Genomic DNA, 22,883 nt, shown 5'->3' with positions numbered 1-22,883 from the left:
GCAGAGCTAACATATAATGGTTAACTTTTAAGTACTAGCTAGCACGAGTAACCAGCTAAAACCGAGCTTATCTTACCGTACTTTATGCTATCTTATAGTAAGTCAACTAATTCACTTAGAAGAAAGCGCCAAGCAGCTGTAAACTATAGCTAACCCATATGGAAAAGAAATAGTAAAAGCTTACATGATTTACTCATGAAAGTGGCCACTTTCTCATTACTTTCATATATTGTTTTAGTAAGTATCCAAAACATACAAGTTTCATTTATATAATTTTTCAAGGGGTCTTATATCTGTTTTCACTCTTGTATGCTTTTCATACAAGTTTCACACAAGACAGATACAAACTTTATAAGGTTTATATAAATCTTTTCCATATGGGAAATCATGAAGTAACCTGATCCTCTATACATGAGTGTAGCTGTCAGAACTGCATGCCCACACACCGACTGTGTTAAAGAGTAAACACAAAGCTAACAACAAAGAAATCGCATTTATAAACTGTCTCACGTTTGTTCTGAAGTAATGATTCCAGTCCATTTTTAATGGCATACATAGTAAACTGTACACGACAGTGATGAATAATTATCCAGAGTGTGGAGAACCAATCAGAGCGAATAAAGAGTGAAGCAAAAGAAGAGCAGCCAATGAGACGGTTTCAGGCCTGACGAGCAGAGCGGCTGCAGGCAGACGTGGACACGTGTTTGTGATTGTTGTAGCTGTGAGGTCAGTTTAAACGCCGTCTTTAAATCTTCTTAATCCAAAGGTCATTTGACCTTTTCCAGAACGTTCTCCTACAATAATGACATTATTTACATGTGTTCTTTGTTACCTGCTTGGTTATAAAATATATTTTACCCTCATCATCTGTAATAAATTTAATTACTGAATGAACCTCTAAACTCAATCTTACATACTTGTTAAATCTAACTTATAATTGAGAACTACTTTTTTCAGACATGACTTCTGGGACAGAGTCCTCCCTGAACTACACTGGTCCCTCGTTTATCACGGGAGTTACGTTCTAAATATAACCAGCGATCGGTGAAATCTATGAAGTAGCCAGCTTTATTTTTACAATTATTAAACTTTTCTCTCCTGTTTAAAAACTCTCAAAGTTCAAACCTTCGTGGAAAAATAAGTCCAGTATTATAGAATGAAACCAAAATCACCTGGAGGTGACGACGTTTCGTCGACATTGGTGTGTTTGTTGGGGAGCAAACTTATAAACATACAGTACAGCACTTCACTGTCACACTGCTGGTGATCGAAGATTTAAGTAAATTTGACAAGCTGAACACATTAGCTCTCCCCCAAAACGTAGGCCGCATCCTTGGGAGGACCCGGCCTTCGCGGTCTGCGTGGGCCGGTTCCTTCGAAGACCGAGAAGGCCAGAAGTGCGAGGCTGTGAAATGGGACGGTCTAGCCTTCAGATTTGTGTCACCACTGTCTCGGTGGAGTTTAATAAACTCGGCCGTCTGCTCCTTGCTATCTAAAATATAACAGGACACTAGCATAAATTCTCGACTGTCTCACACTTCTGTTTAATCAGCTTAATAAAGTTTTATTTAATCTAATCTAATCTAGTAACCTTGATCTCAGTCAAACCGATTTACTCTGGAACAAATAAAACACCAAAAAAAAAGCCAAACAATTACATTTTTTAATGACTTATATATCATGTTTAACCTGAGTAGCGAAAGACAGCGGGAGTCCGCTGCTCTCGCCGGGTCGAGAGACCACTGAGTGACCACCGGCTAGCTATCGAGCGGGTGGGTAACAGACGTCTCCGAAAATGTCGGCACACTTTTGCAAATATGCGATGTCTTGATAAACGAGCAGATATTTAGAGTTTACACAGCTAACTTCTCGCCTGAAAATATGTTAAAAGTTTGATTTTTCAACCCAGAAAGAGTAATAAGAGTAACATTAACACTAAGTAGCTGCCGCCATTGTTGCCTTCAGAGGTGAAGGACCGACAGGAACTGAAGTGTCATTAGAGCAGGTCAGCGCTTGCGGTCGCACCTTTGGACACACAGATGTGCTCATCCACCACGTGACCTGCGACCCCCATACAGTTGCTCTCACTGCACGCCATCGATGGCAGCAAGGAGCAGCCAGTGAGGTGACGGGAACTGACAGGCATTTGGTCCTCGGGGTCGAACTTTCCACTCAAGTGGCCGAGCGTTTGCGGGGCACACAAATCAAAGAAATGACTTCTGATGCATCGCACGCTCCTCGCTGTGAATCACTGACCAATCATAGGACTGACGGTGACTGACACCTGAGCATCCAGTGGTGTCATCATCAGGTGCTCCACACTTACTGGTCCCAGTTACAACCAGCAGGGAGTGTGGGTGGAGCGTACTGTCCACATACTTAAATAAAATGTGACATCACTACACAAGAAGTGATTTGACTTCCTGTGTACTCCTGAGCCTGCACGCCGGCGTGGCCCGCAGAGAGTCGAGTCGCTGTGATGCTGCTGACCTGAGTGGGATCTGGGTGGGGGCGGGACAATGAGCCCGGTGTTACAGCGCTGTGGTCTCCATTAGACCTCTCAGGAGTTCTCCACTTCCTGCTGCGGCTCAAAGGAAAAAAAACAAAAACGCCCTCATTTTACAAGGAAAAAGGTGGCCGCTCAAACTGAGCTCCCGTCACAACACTCGACTCCACCGAACTCCAACCGAACCCAGCACCCGCTGATCCTCAGCAAATGACCATCACACCTCAGACAACACGAACAAAACTACAGACGCTCACTTCATCTCCATATTTGTGTATGTAGATGATGATGGTGGTGGTGGATGAAGCAGCAGGTGCTCCCTCGTCTGTCTGCTTAAAAAACCACAAATGGCTGGAGCGAGTCGCCGGGCGGCACTCAGAGCCTTTAAGTCCTCGCCGCACTTTACCTCTTCCTCGTCTTTTATTCGTCCTCGTGACGTTAACGGCGAGCGTGGCGGTCGAGCGGCTGCAAAGTGGACGGCGTGTTTTACTGGAAGTGGTCGTGGGAAATGAAGAGAAAGATCAATTATCAGCTGATTTCCAACAGGCGACGAGGCGTTCGCTGCCCGATAGAAACGTTAGAAAATGAGGAAAGTGAAAGTGACATTTCCCTGAAGAGAAAGAACCGTGACGCTTTGGTGGAAGAAATGTCTGAGAACCGTTCTGCCTCTTGCGGTTATCACCTGACGGCGTGACGACGTTTTCCTCCATTTCTCTGTATCAGAGAGGAAATGAAAGACCCCGCCCTCATCAGGATGCACACACTCATCAAGGAGTCACCGGGCTCACAAACTGAGACTTTTCTGTGTTTGGCAGCGTCACAGACACACCTCACACCAACAGACCGTTCAGTCATGTAAGACCACCTGAGCAGGTGTTCGAGCGCAGCAGCAGCAGCTTCCTCTGTGACTCTCTGATGGTAATGGACCAGTTTTAACTGGTTCTCAGATCAGGGTTCAGGTCCAGCTCAGGTTAGACACTGACCCGAGAGACAATAACCCAGTGCGTCTCAAACCTGCACACACAGATCACATGATGAGCGGCGAGGATGAGCATTGCCTCAACTTCCTGAAAACTCTGATTGCACAACAAGTCTGCTTCATTACCTGATCGCAGCTGAAAAACAGCTACTTCCGTCTTCTGTGAATAACAGGGAGGCGGGGAAGACCTCAAACAATACCACGGCCCATAATGCTCTCTGCTCCGAGGTCTCAGAGAGAGCAACACCCGCTCAGAGCAGCGAGGCAGAACCCGCAGAACCGGGGCCTTGAAACCACAATTTCAAAGTTCGGCTTAGAGTTGAGAGGAGATGTACGAGCAGCAGCTGAAAACCTTTTGGGTTAATGAGTTCATCGTCTTCATCATTAATCCTTTTATTCACCTCTTTCTTAAAGTCTTCACATGACCCAGCAGAACCTGACCCCAGACGTCCCCACAGTGGACAGCTGTCCTGTGGACACATCTGTCATAACTCAAACCATCCAGACTTTGAGGTTCTCGTGGAGCCGTATTTGGAATCTGAGGCCACACCGGTGTTCACAAGGACCGCCTCCTCTGATACCGTCACATCCTTGGCACTGACGTAACTGCAGAACGCAACAAAGCAACAGCTGTCCCGACACCTGCTGACAGCGCTGTGGTGTATATCATGCCCACAAGAGCATCAGCTGATCAGTGTGAGGTCACAACTAACCACCTGATGCTCAGGTGTTGAAAACTAGAACTCCTGTAACCTGGTAACAGTAACACGTCACTGTACAGTGATGACATCACCGCCTCTCAAAGGTTCATCTGCTGATCAGCTGATTCCAGTGTGGGGGGAGAAAACGTCACTTAACTCTCTGTCAGAGCCACCTACAGGTGTGTGTGTGTGTGTGTGTGTGTGTGTGTGTGTGTGTGTGTGTGTGTGTGTCAGTGTGTGTTAGGTGTGGTCTAAAGCCAGTACGATGCAGCATGAGTCAGGAATGAATAGAGACAGATGGAGAGACAAGCTACTATTTCAGTCCACACAGACACACAGTAACACATACACACACACAGTGACACACACACACACACACACACACACACAGTGACACACACACACACAGTGACACACACACACACACACACACAGTGACACACACACACACAGTAACACACACACACATACACACACACACACACACAGTGACACACACACACACACACACACACACACACACACACACACACAGTGACACACACACACACACACACAGTAACACACACACACACAGTAACACACACACACACACACACAGTAACACACACACACATACACACACACACACACACAGTGACACACACACACACACACACAGTAACACACACACACACAGTAACACACACACACACACACACAGTAACACACACACACATACACACACACACACACAGTGACACACACACACACACAGTAACACATACACACACAGTAACACATACACACACACCAGCCCCTCCCTGCAGGAAGCAAGAATGTGGCTGCTCTGTGTGAGCAGCTCATCCACTTTCCTCCTCTGACGCTTTGAAACCGGTCCGCTGGTTCTAAGAGCTCTGGTGGTTCTGAGGCCCAGCCCGCTCGCTGAATGAGGTCCGTGGTGTGAGGAGACGCCTGTGTGTCAGAGTCATGGCTCCTCCCTCTGAGACGCTCCCCACAGCGCACCAGGAAGTCACAGCGAGAAGCAAGTGTGAAACACACTGCATGCAAAGCTAAGACCTGATTATTTCAGCTTCTGACGCAGTTTGGAAGTGACCTTTGAACTCTAATGGACAATCCCTTTCAGATCAACCAGGGGAGAGAGACCAGTTTATTAGGAACACCCGATCCTTCCATCCGCCCAGCATCACGTGGGCAGGCTCACAACAGCTCAGACCTGCCTCAAGTCCTCAGTTTGAGGCTGAAAAGCCTTCATCAGCCTTCATCATTCTATCCCTCCCCAGTCACGCTCTCACTGCTCTTCAAAATAAAAGTCCTTTATCCTGTCAACGAGTTAAAGCGTTTAACCAAAGCGACTTCATCTCTGATATGTCATCGGGTTTCATTCTGCACCCCGAGTGTGAGACAACAGCACACTAATGAGAGGAGGAGCGTGTGACAGAGCGCCACGTTAACAAGAGGAGGATGAAGAAGAGTTTGTCTTTGTCAACGAGCTGAAGAGGCTGTGAGAGAAGGAGCTCCGCTCACTAATCACAAACTCACAGGACACCCACCAATCAGAAGCAGGGACACAGCAGATGCTGAGTTCTGAACCACAGAGAGGAAGCAGGTGAGACAGGTGACAGGTGAGTTGGCATCACACAGGTAACCCAGTTCCTGTGTGCGTCCCTGGCATCACTCTGAGAACGGAAACTCTAACAAATGTCAGCAAAACCTAAAATAACTGAAAATTTCCTTCCTGTGCCCAGAAACCACCGCAGCCCTCTGATAGCGGGGGAATCCCTGTGTGTCACCGAAACCCCAGCTTCAACACTACTGATCTATTTCCAGCTCTTCTCCTGCTCTGAGCACATTTACAGAAAGTCAGAGCGAGCGCCTCCATCTGAGCATGTGAAGTCTGAGGTGGTGTCCCGCAGGGCTCCGCTCTCGGCCTGCCCAGGTACGCCCAGAGTCCACAGGCTTCTCTGTTCTCTCCAGGTGACTCACAGCAGGGAGCTCGACCTTCACTGCACACCTCCCTGTCCTGTTCCGTCTCAGTCTCACCTTACCCTCATAGTTAAATATGAATGAAAACATTTAGTGTCATATTCAAGCATTCTAATACTCCGCTCCATCAGAGTCACTCTGACAGGTGACAGCTTCATAGTTTGTCACCATTTTTATTCTTTGAGTCTAGGAACTTTAAAACAACATCTGCAGCAAAGAGTCAGAGGCAGCAGGTTTGACGTTTCTGGTGGTTCTGTTTATTCTGATGGTTCTATTGGCTCTAAAGATACGGATGCTTCTAATGATTCGGATGGTTCTGATGTTACGGAGTTGTCCTCCTGTATTCCTGCTGGAGCTGAGTGCAGAAGCCTGTGAAGCCTCTGAGTTTTACTGATGAGTGCACACATGAATAAATGCTCACAGTGTGAAACTCAAACGTGTGGCATCCTCACTCGCTCACAGGAACATATTTCTTCTTTACTCACTGACATAAAGTCCCCCAGACTGAATGAGTACATGCGCAAGTTCAGTCGAGCCACCACGTCAGATGTTCCTGGGCTTCAAACGCCCAAATGTCCCCGACTCCAGGGACGTGAGGCGGCCTATGGCTGCCAAGCGGTCCTGAGGTCACAACCTCAGTGTCCGAGCAAAACAGGAAAGAGACAAACACATGCTGTCCATGCAGATCCGCAGGAACACGATTGTCTGAAAACTGTCCGAACACACTGAGGGCTGAACACTGCCAACACCACCCAGGAACCAGATCGAGAACAAGAGCAGGAACCAGACTGAGGCTCCGGTCTGTGAACAGGACAGCTGAGCAGAAACTTCAAACTTAAAGGAGCTGGACAAACACGAGGTTTCATCAGCTGACTCAGAGCGCGCTCAGTGAGTTCACGCTAAGACACGACCCACACAGCGCTGAAGGTTCAAACCTTCAGCCTCGGCGCGGAGGTGAGCGGAGCAGAATTGGGAAGTGTAAAGGAAGAAAAGGAAACAGAAGAAGAGTGTGAGGGCATAACGGGAGGTGTGTGTGTTCTCAGAAATAGAAGAAGAAGCAACAGTGCGGTGACGAGGTCGCCAAAGCCCAGAGAAGCGGTGTGTCAGCACATCGCAGCAGAGGGAAGTGAGGGCCGGCGAGCCGAGTGTCGACACGAGAAAGAGGAAGCCGGCCGTGTGACTGTTTATCTGCACTCGTTTTTACCTGCTTTCACACGTCCGAGTGCCGCGCCGCACCGGAAAAACAAAAGCAGAAGAAGAAGAAGCAGAATTAGAGTGTGAGCAGAGAGAAACACTGCAAACACACACAGCCATACCAGAAAATAGCCACAACCCATCCCAGTGAATACTCAGAGCACTCAGCTACTGCAAATACTCACAGAGAGTTTCTGCTGAGGCTCATGACAGACTTCAGGTGTGGCCAGCAGCAGTACACAGAACTTCAGCACTTCCTGCTCGGGCTTAGAGGGTCAGCCTGAGGAAGTCAGGGAGCAGACCGCCATCGAGTTTAAAGACCACATGTTATTTATTCATGGATGGTGGAGGGAGAAGTTCCCGTGAGCACTGAGTTCAGGAGCATCTTTAACCTGCTCATCAAACCCGGTCTGCACAGGTGAGAGGAGAACATAGGCTTTAAACACAGATGTGAGTGCGTGGCCCAGATGTGGCCCACAGCAGGCGGTGACCCAGGCTGACTCAGGTCAGGTTCACCTTTAACATGCCAAAACTCAGCCATGCTCCAACTGAGCTCGCTCAGTAAACGCCATCACCGACAGGAGTCACACATGAATCATGACAGATTTGGTACAGCCCGGCTTACAGCTCATGGCGGGCTGATGGCGGTCTGTGCAGTCAGACAGCAGAGTGAAGGCTGCGAGTCGACTCGAGGCATCTGTGATCCTGCGTGAAGCTCAAACAGCTCCACCATGAAGCATCCAGGTCCTCCTCCTCTCGCTGCAGCGGCCGCAGAAAGCTCACGGCCTGCTCTGAGAATCTTGCCGCCCATCGCCATCGACCCGCCGGCCTTTCTTTGGCTACGGTCGATGACTCGAGCTGGGACTTCACTAAATTCTCTTCTGGTCCGTTGCACGAATACATGAGTCCGACGGCGATTATTGTCTGCCATCGCTCAGATCAATTTGCATTTAACCCAGATTCCAAAGAGGACTGTCAGAGAAATGGGGACAGGAAGCGGTCTTAACGCAGTCTTTGTGCGCGCCTCATCTCTGCTGGTCTATGCTCAGCCATAAATCACCGTCTTCACATTCAGCGTGCCAGACGCCCAGGACAAAAGAGGCTGCTGCGACCCCCCCCCCCCCCCAATACCCCGAGGCGGCCTGTGTCCACTGTGTCACCTAGTTCGGCCCCATGGGGGGAGGGGCTTTTCCCAGGCTCATTAGAGTGGTGAAGGCAAGGAGGGGTGGGGTTGTGTGGGGAGGCCAGCCTGGTGGGATCATTAGTTTCAGGTGAACTGGTTTACCCGGCAACTGGACAGACTCCCAATATAACCACTAAGAGCTGCACACTCACACCACAGGCAGCTCCCAGCTGCAGGTTCAGCTCGCGTCCAGGTGTCCCCACAGAGCCACGCATCAGCCAACCTGTTAGCATCAACGCTGTTAGCAGCAGGCTAAACGTCTGATGTCACTTCCTGTGCCAACGCCTCTGTAGCGTCAGGGTTAGCATGAACTAGTTGACGCACCGTCTGATGGCGAATGATGGCGCACAGCACTAGGCTAACACGCTGATCTGGCTGAAATGGTTCATCGTGTCAGCGCCAGTTTCCTCCAGCTTGCACACGTCTGAACATCAGCCATGTTCAGAGCACTGATGATGATGAGGTGCCTTCAGTGAGTCACCGGTGGTCCTCAAGCACGCTCTCCATCACAGCGTGCGGCTTTAACCTACATGTGCAACCGGATGCGGGCGCAATCACAATGCCTCATCGACTGACCCGGTTACGCCCGTCATACTGTCACACCATTGCTGCTGTACCTCCATCCATGTGTGAAGCCACCCAGACTGTAACACGCCTCATGTGTGTCACAGCGATCGATCGCAAACACAACACGGCGAGCGGCGAGAGAAGAAAGAGCACGCTTACATCAATGACCTCTATTGACCGAGCCGGGCGCATGCAGCCAGTGGGCGCTCACAAAGCCGGCCTTTCAAGTTCATCTGGACTGATGTAATAAAATTGACACATGCAGTCGGATGAATTCTGGGGCGCCGTTACCTAAACGCTGCCCTGCAAAGTGTTGTCTCCGCCCCTCACTGCAAACGAATCAATTACAGAGCAGCGTAATCCTGTTAGGGGCATGAATGCATACCTCCCCGCTGGCAGGTGCTGGCAGGCTGAGGGGCTTACTGGAGCAGGCCGTATCAAAGCCGGGGTTTATCTGCCACATTAGGGCTGCGGCGAGCAGCCGAGGACGAGCCGCTGCGCCTGTGCTCGGCGCCGACACAATGAGACCCTGTCCCGCGGCTTCCTCTCACTCGTCCACGGCTGAGCCTCAGAGGAGCTGTTATTTCTGATGCTGCACTCGCCTCACCAGGAAATTCATCCATACAAGATGTGAGATCCGTCAGAGGATGGGGATGGTTCAGCTCGTTTTGATGCGTGTGAGCTGATGAAGTTGAGTCGAGCTCAGGAAAAATGATCCTGAACCTTTACCCAGAATGCACTTAGTGACTGACAACCTGCTTTCTGCTCCACTGTTCAGCTGGAAACAGGCTGCAGACAGTGGGAGCTGATCTGGTGTCAGCCTGAAAGCTTCCTGTGATTTCTGCTGTTTATGGTGGTGCGAGGATCAACATATACACATGTGGAGGGGGGGGCATGGCTGCATGTTAACCACGTTTGACAGGCTGCACAAAAGGGTCAGAAGAGGGACACCTCGGGTCCCATGACGCAACCTGTACACCCCCCGCCCCATCGCCCTCCTCCTCCTCAGCAGCCAGACTTCCTGTTGCTCTCCCGTGCTGCCAGAGTGGTCACAGCTGACTGTAACGGCGCCGCGGCTCAGCGTGGTTACAGGACCGTTCCACACTCTGATCACTAACACACATCTACTTCCCGTGGACGATGATAAAAAGATCTATGAGGACAAGTTATTTCTGCTTGCATGTGTATCCTGCTGCTGTGACTTTGTCGTCCCAATGACTCTGAGCCACCGTACGTCGCCCGATGCGTTCTGACACATGTGTGTTGAGCTGTAATGAGGCGGCGTGGACAAAGGTGGCGGGCTGAGGGAGAATGAAGCGTCTGTCAGGCTGGGAGGGGGATTATTCTCCCCCTAACCTTTTCAGCTGCGCCTGCTCCTTTGATGGCTGACAGACTCACAAAGGCACCTGCCCCATCCCCGAGTGTCCCTCGCCGCCCCGGCCTCTCCTCCCCTGACCTGACCGGCATTCCTGGCCCACATGAGGTCCTCCCCATGGCTACCTTTATGCCCCCCACCCACACCAAAGTCTGATAATCCCACGGCAAACAGAGGCCGTGCACGAGACTTCTCACAGCCTCTCGGCTCAAAGGTGGACGACCGATCAGCCCGTCACCGTGGGAACCGAGGCCGGGAGAGAAATCAGTGAAAGGCATTGTGGGATCGGTGTGAGGAGGCGGTGTGGTGTCGGCGAACACGCAGACCGAGACTTTACAAAAAGATCTGAATGTGTCCTGTTCTCGATCTTTATTTAAATAGGAAGTTGTCTGATGTCACCCTGATCACATGGTCTCGTTTTAATCAAATGACTGTTCCAGTGGAAACGTGAAAAGAGCCCGTGTAAGCGACGATGTTTCATCTTCAGCGTCGCACTGACCCGTGGCTGTATGAATCCTCCCAGCAGCGAGGCGAACGTAGACTGTGCCGGCACGGCGCTCAGACACAAAAGAGAAGAAGAAGAAGGTTTCATCAGCCTTCAGCTGTCACAGCACTACACACATACATAGAGTCAGATGAGCCCTGAGACCACGCCCACTCTTACTGCCACGCCCACTCATGCAGCCAATCATTTAACATGCTGGTGAGAACTGTAAGGACTCAGACTCATGTTCTGTGTTTCTTGGTGGACTTCCTGTTCAAATTTTTTACACAGTGTAAAAGATTTCCTTCATTCATTTCATTGCGTTCATTAGTCTGTGTGTGTTTGGACGATGACCTTCAGCCCGATGCTCCAGGTTGATGACTCCGATGAAGCTGAAGGCTCGGGGTATGTAATGAACCTGCAGTACACCCACCCAGTCCCTGCCTACACACTCGGTGCTTCTAACTGAGCGGGCTCGCCTCTTGTGGCTCGCTGCGTTCGGGTGTTCACAGCACCGCAGAGGTGGAGAAGTTTCCCTCAGCCCAGCTTCTTTGAGCAGCTTTGACAGGAGCGTCAGCTCCATTATCTCACACTCTGAGGGCAATCCGTCAGGACCGGGCCCGAGGCAGTGAGCTCGCACCGAGCAGCGCCTCATTACTTTGCTTGGCAGATCAGTGACCGGGACGTGGCCCGAGGACGTTTGTCCGAGTGGACGGAAAATCCTCCTGAACTCTGGAGGTGAAAGTGAGCCAAGTCCTCGCGAGACACAAACTCAGAGAGATGGGCAGGAGAGCAAACTCTGTGCTCCTTCCAGGCCCCTTTAAAAACTGTTTAGAGGTCAGAGACGGGCCATCGGAGTCACAAACATTCGGTAGTCGTAGTTCAGTATTTCATTTCCAAACGGCTGCCGGGCTCGTCTCTCACACTCTCTGCCTGAGGCTCTGTAGGACCTCCAGCCCACTCAGCTGAAGATCAGCATCCGCCCACAATTTAACTCACTGCCTCTTCAGTCAGTCTGAACTGCCTCAGGATTCACCTGGCCCAGTACCATACCAGTACCATACCAGTACCATCTCTTAATGTGCCGATGAGCTCTGGTTGCCTCAGTGGTTTAAATCAGAACCGTGAGCAGGCCGTGGTGATGAACAGCAGGCAATAGGAACTGGGCGGGGCCTAAAGCTGGATATGGAGGTGTGTGTGTGTGTGTGTGTGTGTGTGTGTGTGTGTGTGTGTGTGTGTGTGCGTGTGTGTGTGTGTGTGTGTGTGTGTGTGTGTGTGTGTTCAAGAGTTATTCAGCTGTACGCTGGCTGGACACACAGATGTCCTGACACCTTAATCCAGCCATCCGTTATTGATTGTTCCCCCTGTGTGTGTGTGTGTGTGTGTGTGTGTGTGTGTGTGTGTGTGTGTGTGTGTGTGTGTGTGTGACCTTGCCGCAGGACCCAATCACACAAACCTTTGCTGTGAGGGAGGGGCCAATGAGAGTGTGAGTGCAGCAGAGCGAATGGCTCTGATCATGTGACGACCAAATGTAAACATTCAAAAATTAAAAAAGTGAAATTCAAGATAAATGAAGAATAAAAAGAAAAAAACTGAGAAACACACAAAGTTTATAAGAAGAAACGTAAAATAATATCTAACTAAAAATCTAAAACACATAACACCTTGTTTTAAAATGTATAAATGTAATTTAAACAGCAACAAATCATGAAATTATTTTTAAAGTCATAAATATATTAAAAAAGTGTAAAATTATGAAGTACAAACAAAAATAAATACAAGTTTAACCATTACAAAAATGAAACTCTTTCTTTTTAAAAATAAAAGTTATAACAAACAAAGCAAATGATCAGAATTATAAAAAAATACTAAAGTTAAAACATCCAAAACAAAAATTTGGTGATTTTTGTGTTTTAATTATGTTAAAACAGATTAAATTAAAAAATTAAATCTTTTAATGATTCTCACACCTGTTATACAGTCTGTGTGTGTGTCTGTGTGTGTCTGTGTTCAGGGCTGGACTGGGACAAAAAATTGGCCCGGGCATTTTGACTACAGGCCAGCCCACAGCGTGCATCACTGCCCATTGTGACAGTGATGTACAGTCTTGTTGGTATATGTGTGATTTCTGTACATTTTACATCAGATAAAAACTTTGGTTGTAAGATTCAGATAATTATTTAATAAAAGTGAGACATTTTAAATGAGAGTAAGAAAGAAAAGTATTTCTTTGTGCCCCCCTCTCCCTGTTAATGCCCTACCTGCCCCCCTGGCAAAGCTTTGCTAGACCCGCCCCTGCACAGTTACCAGCTGTCAGCTACTTAGAAAAGGATCCTGGGGTTATTTGTCTCTCAGAAACAGTTCATAACTTCCCTTCAACTCATTCATGTCACCTAAAAGGTAAACCTGTTTCTCCATCTCAGCTCTGATGGTTCAGTAAGGACATCTCCTGGTTTCATCTTCATGTTTCCCTCTCACCACATATCCAAACCATCATGACCAGCAGGTTTACAGCTGTGGCTCCAGCAAACATCAGCTGATACTAGAAATTATTATTAAATAAATTCTAACAACAGCTGATCAAGCTTAAACGCGCTTCTGCTGTTGAACGCGACATCCACTAGTTTCCTCTTTCTGGCGCAAAGCGGGAGATAAACAAACAAGAGAGAAAAGCCGATCAGCTGATCATTGATCAGTTTCATGATTGAAGTGGCAACAGGAGAGAGAGGGGAGAGAATGAGAGGAGAAGAGGCCGCTGACAGCGTAAAGACGCAGAATAAATCCAGCTTTGTCTTTTTCATTGTAGCTGAAGTCCGGGACAAACTGTGTTCCTTTTCAGCTCAGTACGAAACGCGCAATATTTTCTCTGAATGCGAGACGATTCTGTTTTTTACGGGACGATTGGCAACTCTATCACTATCAGTAACATCATAGCACCAGCTGTATAGAAACTCCGTCATGTTAGCTAGCACTCAGTACGAAAAAGTCAGCACAACGAAAATAAACTCCACCTAAACTTGGTTTATATCTGACCCAGATAGACTGCAGGTCATAAATTCTTACCTGAAGTTCAGTTCACCTGACACTCGGACTGGCGGCCGCCTCAGGTCTCTGCTCCACCTGCCTCCCCTCCCCTCATCCACCTGCTGTTGTAGCTCCGCCATAGCCACCACCAAAAAACGGAGTTATTTTTACACACAAAAAAAAAAATCATCGGTCCACCGGCCAGTCCAGCTATGTGTGTGTGTGTGTGTGTGTGTGTGTGTGTGTGTGTGTGTGTGTGTTATCTGCACGGCGATCTCGGCCGTGACCTTGGCGGTGAACGTGTGTTTAGGCTAACGGCGACAAAGCGTCACCGGACGGCTCATCGCTCACTCATGAAGAAAATGTGCGCATGACACACACACACACACGTCAGTCACCTTGAAACACGACAAACAGCAGAGAAGCACCAACACTGTTCCACTGCACACCAACCTGAGCATCACAGTCACCTGTTGAAGTCCCACTGTGAGCTCAGGAGCGATGACATCACCAGAGCAAACAGGCCTCCACAGAGCCGACACGTCTCACCTCCCACTTCTTCCTTTTCTAGAAATCAGCCTCAGAACAAGAAAAGCTGCAGCGCAACTTCATCTCAGAAACTGACGCGCTGACCTCATCAGGATTTCATTCGACCACAGACAGGAGGTACAGCCCACAGCGGGCCGACGGTACTCCGGCAGAACGTGTGAGGAACCCGAGAGGCCGATCTCAGCTCAGAGACACGTCCACAGGACTGTTCGTAAAGACCTATTTTACAACTTACACACGATCCACAGAAATGCAGGAGAACGCACGTCTGCCTCGAACAACAAGAAAGATTTCTGAATAAAAATGTTAAAGTAAAAACACCACACACGCCTGACAGAACGACAAAAGTCTGAAGAAATCAGAAATCAGGTGCTTTCTATTTTTAATGAACTTTAATCACACTCATCCACGATGAACGCGTCAGTCTGAAGTCACTGTTTCTGTTGGTCATGTGACAGTGATGTCACTGTGATTGGGATGTTTTATTTTGGCGGGACAGCATTAAGCAGACTCCGTGTTGTTAATACAATTTGAACAAAGGGCCCGTTCTTCGGCGAGCCAACCGGGCTCCTCCTCCCTGTCCCACCAGAGGTGTTTGCTGTTTGGCTCCTGCGGGGGGGATAATCTGCTGTCTTTCACAATAAAAGCGTACTGGGAGGGCACGGGCTCAAAAATTAGGGATTCATATCACATGCTGCATTTTAAACTTGATTCCTGACCTGTGAGGGAGCTGCTGATGCTGCAGCACAGCGGAGGGACGAGGCAGGCGGGCAATCCTGCACATGCACGCACACGCACACACGTTCATTTAAACACATTAAAGCTGCTCTCTAAATCCTCGTTAGTCGTTCTTGTAGAAATTATTCTTTGACGAGAGTTGAACATCAAAATTCAACGAAAACCAGAAGAAAAACATGAAAAATAAAATTAAATCCAGAAAAACAAAAACAGGATTCATTTAAAATAAAATATATTTTGTGTCACACAGAAAAGTAAAGGTGAGAAAAGGAGGACATCCCACCGTGAATATTCAAAAAACGAAAGACTGAAACAAATGTGATGGGCGGGACCAAAGCTGTGACATCATGAACACATTTAATAAACATCCCCCGACCCCGTCAGCAGACAGCTGCGTGTTTAAGGGTCGCCATAAAGTTCAGAGGATGAGTCGGGGCGAGGGAAACGAAGCTGAGCGCAAATCGTAGGGGGAGGGGCTTAATGCAGGCCGTACACATACCTTCATCCACCTTCCTACTTTCTTTTATTAACCTCACTGCTTTTCTCTGCCCTCCATCTTTCTTTTCATGTGAGGCGGCGTAGCGAGCGTCCCCGACGGCGCTGCAGCCTCTGAGTGCTGATTAAGGATGAAGAGAGCAGTGCTTTCTTTGTTCTGCCCCCAGGGGGGCGCTTACTGAGGAGGGGGCAGATATGAAAGACATTGAGGTCAGGGAGGAGGAGGAGGAGGAGGAGAGTGATGGCACGGCAACGGACCAGGGAGCTTTACAGGACGTAAACCTGGACCGTCACCAATGGACAGGCACACAGCAGGTCCTAAGGGGGGAGGGGGGGGGGGTCAACACATCAGCCAGTTTACACACACACACACACACACACACACACACACACACACACACACACACACACACAACTGTAAAACACACGAAGTGAAAATATTTGACGACCGAACGATGAAGAGCTGTCAGTAAAATCCCCCCAAAGTGGTGAGGCACATGCACTGGGCACACACACACACACTGACCTGTCAGGGGTCACCTGCTGATCTGGGATCCGCCTGAATGCTGGAATCAGCTGACTGCAAACGTTACAGGTGTTCGGGCCTGCAGTGAGGACCAACAGTCTGAGCCTCAGCGTGTTTCTGAGTATTTCCTGAACAGTTGTGTGTTTGTGCGTATTTACAGCTCGTCTGCAGCGGTGCTCGTGAGCGGCGAGCATGCTTCGTGTTCAGTGTCCGACACATTTCAGTAAATTGACAGCATCTCTGTCTCTGAATAAAAACCTTACCAACATGAAACACTCAGCTGTGACGGCAGACACACATGCACACAGACACACACAAACACAGCAGAGTGTGCATGACCTCTGCTGATGTTGGATCGCATGTGGAGGCGAGGTTTATCAGAGCTCGCCTTCAGCGTTCGCCACATAATCCACAAAAACCTCCATCAGCCGCACACTGCTACGTCCACACATCTATGAGGCTGAAACCACCAGGTCCACCTTCTGGTCCTGTTCCAGATCCTGGTTCAAGTTCAGGTCCAGGCTCTGCTCTGTGTTTGTGTCACAGATGCTGCTTTAAAGCGGCTCCTGCACCGCCGGCACAATGACACGGCTGTGAGACATGTGGCATGAATGGTGCAGCAGGCAGCCTGACACGGCTGCAGGGGGGGTCGTCCCCCCCCCACTCACCCACACACACAGAGTCGTTGCTGCCGGCAGCTCGGCTGTGCAGGAATCCTCAACTCACACAGACAGACTTGGACTCAAACCTGTGATTTCTTCACCACATCAGCTCCGTTTAAATTTAAACGTGTCCCAAAAACAAAGCCATGCGCACTTTTATGACATGTGACCTCCTCCTTCTCCTCAGAAGGAGGAGAAGAAACCACGGAGACTCCGAGAAAAACCAGCGGGACAAACAGCTGCAGCCTCACAGCTGGATGGGACAGCCAGAGGTGGAGGAGGCCCTTCAGATCCTCTTACACCCCCCCCCCCCCCACCCCAACCGTCACCGTGACCTCCAGTCCATCAACAACAACCCACCCACCCCCCAGGGCCCCGAGAGGAGGAGACGAGCCACATCCAGAGACGGGGACAAACCACAGCAGCGTGAAAACACAGGAGACAAAATATTTCGTTGTACTATTGTACATGTATGTATATATATATACACACACATACACTGTGCATGACCGTGCAGAGACAGTAAACAGTTATCTTGTATCTCATCTAATGAAAACAAATGATTTGATTTTCCCGGATTTTGCGTTTGTGAGGCTCAAACGTGTTTCGAGGAAATGAAAGTTTAAATGTTTCTACCAAAATTCACAAAGTGTGACACAAAAACTCAAACAGCCCAAACTCTCTTTCACTTCCGGTCCCTCTCACCTGTCCGTTTGTTTGTTTTCACATAAAATAAACAAACATGGAAATGAACTTCACGGCTCAGCGCGGACCCGCAGGTCTGCGCGCGGGTAACGGTCCTCGTGCCCGGCAGAGCGCAGACCTCCGCCCCGCCCGGAGCAGCGCCTCCCGGTCCCGTCAGAAAGTTTGAGGCCGGCGGGACGCGCCGTGTCCGGGGCCGTGACAATGTGTGAGTCAGTGTGTGAGTCGGTGTGTGTATTCGTACCGTTCTTCCTCCGGGGGTTGGCCTGTTTTCGCCTCTTGCAGCGGGGACCCTCCGCCATGATCTCCGGCTTCATTGATCACTGAGTCCGCGACTCCTGCTGCTCCTGCTGACGGCGGCACAACACACAGTAAATCCCGGAGCAGCAGCTCCTCGCGGACCTCGCGCTCACACTAACGTGCGCACACTTTGCGCTTACTTTCTGGGAGTTTGCGCACCTCCGCCCCGCGTGCCCGTCCGCCTGATCTGAGCGGAGTGTGTGCCGCTGTGACAGAGGAGGAGGAGACACACACACACACACACACACACACACACACACACACACACACACACACACACACACACACCGACTAACACTGATACTGACACACAAGTCAAACATACACTCTCGGTCCCTCCTCCTGTCAGTGAACTTGTTGATTTTAGGTGTAAAATTAAAACCAATCACTCATCGATACATGATCGATATTAGAGTATCAGGCCGAGAGCGCGCTTATATAAGCTCAACATTCAGGCCTGCAGTTGTATAATCGTGCGCGCGCAGGTCAACATTTCCCATCTCATCCGGAGCGAGAGCGGGGAGCGGAGCGCAGGCACGCCGGGAACGACCTCATCCTCCCCGGCCAGCCTGCCTCCATCCACCCGCTCCCGGCCCCGGAGTGCAGGCTCAACACCTGCATCCGGATAATACCTGGTGGCGGGAGCGCGCCCGCCTGCGCTCACCTGTCCGGACAGGTAGAGCAGGCAGGTGAGCAGAGCGCATTGATTGGAGGAGAGGAGGAACGGCCACCTACCGGCAGGCTGCTCGGTTCCGGGAGGAGGCGGCAGGGAGGCAGGAGAGCCTCCCGCAGAGCGGTACCAGAGTCCGGCCACAGAGTCCCGCTGAGTCGAAGCGGAGAGTCCGGGCTGCGGGTCGGGCTGCTCCGGTGTGCGCGTGCTCCTCCCGCCGTCACCGATTTTCTGTCCGCATCACAAACAGCGCGAGAGCCTCGGCAGCACGCGCCACCTATCTGCGCGAGGAGGAATAATGACCCCCCCCCCCCCCCCCCCCCCCCAACACACACACACACACACACACACACACACACACACACACACACACTTTAATTTGCAGGTTCCTGTGTCCATACGCGCTCACCTGAGCCTGCACCTGATTGGCTCACAGGTAGATTACCTGGACAGGTGAAGTCGCTATATGCAGAGGCACGCGCTGCGCTCACTGAGCTGCAGATCACAAGCACGCGCAGACTGTTCCGAACTCCGCAGGTGTTTCTCACGTGGAACAGTGGTCACGTGGTTCTTTTTTAGTTTGACCAACAGATGAAAGAAGCTGACGTTACATTTCAACAATGAAAAAAAAACTAATAAACTTTGTTAATAAAATATTATTTAAATTCGTAAAATCATATTTTAAAAAAGTTTTGACTTCAAAGAAAGAAAATCTAAAAATACGTTTATAACGATAATAAAATATGTCTTTTATTTTAATACCGTTAAAAATATGCTAAATTCAACATGAAATATATTTGTATACATTTATATTATCTGGTAAAAATGCACTTACTTTATTTAAAAGAGATGAAAATGCAACTGAATAAACATGTAAACATTTTGTTTACAGTTGTTAAAAGAATCATAAAAAAGCAAAAATAGAAAAGAAATAAAAACAGAACTGAATGATTCTTTATCATCATCATCGTCGTTGTCCTGCAGCTCCACCAGAAATCCATCCGCAATCTTTGTGCTCAACACACACACAGTCGTGTTTTCATATCCTTGTGGGGCATTGACACAATGCTTACCCTAACCATCAAAAAAGACCCCTAATTCTTAGCCTAAACCAAACCATAACTGTAACTCTGTCACTAAAACCACATTTTAAGCCTTAAAATGACCTTCAAACTTTGTCCCCATAAGGACTGCTGGTCCCCACAAGTATAGGAGCATGCCGGTGTTTGGTCCTCACACAGATGTCTAAACACACATACACACACACACACTCTCTCCCGTGACCCCCCCACCCACCTGATCCTGATCATCTGCCTGTTCCTGCAGGTGAACTTTGACCTTTCCTTTCTTGTCCAGCACCATCACCCATGTGATGGGTGGGAGGCGGAGTCACACAGGTGGGTGATAATCTGTGATGAGAAGTGGATTACCTCAGTTTGTGGTTTGAGTATGGGTGGGGGTGGGGGTATTAAAGGGGTATTACACTAATCACAGTTGTAAATGTCCCATTAGGCTTACAGCAGGAGCGTGGTCACATCTGGCTTCAGTTATCATCTGCAGCTGCATGGCAGCGAGAACAGGTGAACATCAGGTCATGTGACCTGTTAAAGGTTTGAGCCGTTTGTTCTGTACATAAAAACCTGCGGTGCTTAAAGTGAGGCACGCGGGCCCCCAGGGGCCCTGAGGGAGGTGTAAGTCAACCTGTGGCTAAAGACAGACTTCCTGATTTCCTGAGTTCCTCAATGCAGACAGGATAACTTCCTGGGAAGTGTCTGGACCTCTCTAACTCTCTGTCCTCCAATAGTCATTGTTATGAATATAGTTACAGCTATACTTACAGGTGCATCTGCATAGTTACAGTTACATCTACAGTTATAGTTAAAACTGTAACTGTTCAGATAAAATGTAACTATTCACATACAACTGCAACTATAACTGTAAGTATAACTGTAACTATAGCTGTAACTGTAGATATAACCGTATATACAGTTATAGTTACATCTACAGTTACATTTACATTTACAGTTATATAGTTACAGTTGCATCTGCATAGTTACAGTTATAGTTACACTTTTATCTAAAGTCATAGTTACATCTGCAGTTGCATTTAGAGTTATGCTGTTAGTTATAGTTCTATAAATATATATACATACATTCTAGTTACAGTTACATTTACAGTTATAGTTACAGTTACATTTACAGTTATAGCTACAGTTACAGTTACATCTACAATTATATTTACAGTTGCAGATACTGTTATAGTTACAGATAGGAACAGGAGGCAAATCCAGAAACACAGAGCGTTACAAGGAAGCGTTATGTTGTTCCTAGAGTATTTAAAAGTAGAATGGGAGGCAGAGCCTTCAGTTTTCAGGCCCCTCTTCTGTGGAACCAGCTTCCAGTTTGGATTCAGGAGACAGACACTATCTCTACTTTCAAGATTAGGCTTCAAACTTTCCTTTTTGCTAAAGCATATAGTTAGGGCTGGACCAGGTGACCCTGGATCCTCCCTTAGTTATGCTGCAATAGACGTAGGCTGCCGGGGATTCCCATGATGCATTGAGTTTTTCCTTTCCAGTCACCTTTCTCACTCACTATGTGTTAACAGACCTCTCTGCACTGAATCATATCTGTTATTAATCTCTGTCTCTCTTCCACAGGGTGTCTTTATCCTGTCTTCCTTCTCTCACCCCAACCAATCACAGCAGATGGCCCCGCCCCTCCCTGAGCCTGGTTCTGCCGGAGGTTTCTTCCTATTAAAAGGGAGTTTTTCCTTCCCACTGTCCCCAAAGTGCTTGCTCATAGGGGTTCATATGATTGTTGGGTTTTTCTCTGTATCTATTATTGTACGATCTACTGTACAATATAAAGCACCTTGAGGCGACTGTTGTTGTGTTTTGGCGCTGTATAAATAAAATAAAATTGAATTGAATTGAATTGAAGACTTGAAGCGAATGATGAGGTGAACTCAGTCAGACAATAACAAGGGTTACAGGAAGTAAAAACTATAAAACACACGAGGAGTTAACCTTCCAAACCTCTGATATCTAACGTGTACAGCATCAAACATCAGTCCCATTAATCCCTGAGCAGGTTTACAGATGGACCTCCTCTGTCTGGGCTCCAACCTTCATCACTGTAGCCTCCTCTCCTACTTTGTCCTCCCAAGTAAAAGCTGCAGAGCTTTTCAGACGCTTTGACTTTCAATTAGCATGAGCGGCTCAGCAGGAGCCTGCAGGAGGATTAACTTGTACCTGTGAAAAGCCCGGCAGGTAGACAGAGCGCCAGGCTGTGGTGAAGGAGAAGGAGAGTCTTATTGCTCCTCTTTAATACCAGCAGAGTGAGCAGGATGAAGGATGTGCAGGCTCAGGTCCTCATTTCACCTCTGCACACTGTAAGAAACCTTTCATCAGATACAGTAAAGGTCAAAGTTCAGGTGTGTCCACACAGAAAATATCCAGGAGTTGCTTAGAGAAGCTGTGGGATGTCTGGAAGTATCTCTTTAAAAAGCTGCCACCTGAGACCTGGAGAACAGGAAGAGCAGGTATGGATGGATAACTGACCACAGCAAAGGCAGCTGAAGCTGTTAAGGAAAAATACATTTTCTAGTGCTTATTTGCTGTGTATTTTGTTTTATGTATTTTAATAACAGGCCTGTATACAAGAAGGGCAGCTTTGAATCACAAACTGTGTCCGAGGTTGTAAACTGCTTAGCCAGACTGAGACTGTGCAGAACAGTTCAGCTGAGTCATGGCGCTACAACAATCAGCCAATCACCGTGTTCCATCTTCATGTCACTGTGCACCCAAAGCACATCTGTGAGACCAACATCTGGACTCTCATTTCAGCCCTCTGCTCCACTCATCTTCACACAGACTTTCTATTCTATTTTAGTCTACTGACTTCTATTGTGTTTCTTCTTTGACCTTTGACCCCCACGTGGGGTAAATATTTCTACCTTAATCATGTGATACAGACAGATCTTTGAATCCCCCTCTCATCTGCAGGCACACCATCACAGTCCTGAACTTACACTGACTCAGTGTACATCTGAGTCAGTGTAAGCTTCAGCTGCCCATGGAAACCTGATGTGAGCACGAACACGAAACACCTGCACTGTTTAATCATCATGTGTTTGCCTTCACAACGGTGTGAGGTCATTAGGAGCTGTGAGGTCATCAGACAGGTTAAAACCAGTGACTGTGGAGAACATGGATGATCTAACAGCATTTATGTTACAAA

At 48.5% G+C, this 22,883-nt stretch overlaps 1 pseudogene; it reads right to left on the bottom strand.

Moving 5' to 3' along the window:
* Positions 1-18,178, bottom strand: part of LOC113007778 (zinc finger E-box-binding homeobox 2-like) — a 36,732-nt pseudogene extending 18,554 nt beyond the window's left edge.
* Between the last annotated feature and the right edge of the window lie 4,705 nt (positions 18,179-22,883).

The sequence above is a fragment of the Astatotilapia calliptera genome, chromosome 16 (genome assembly GCF_900246225.1).
Source record: "Astatotilapia calliptera chromosome 16, fAstCal1.2, whole genome shotgun sequence".
NCBI classification, from domain to species: Eukaryota; Metazoa; Chordata; class Actinopteri; order Cichliformes; family Cichlidae; genus Astatotilapia; species Astatotilapia calliptera.
Note: the sequence above shows the minus strand (reverse complement) of the source record. Positions and strands in the feature narration are given on the sequence as shown.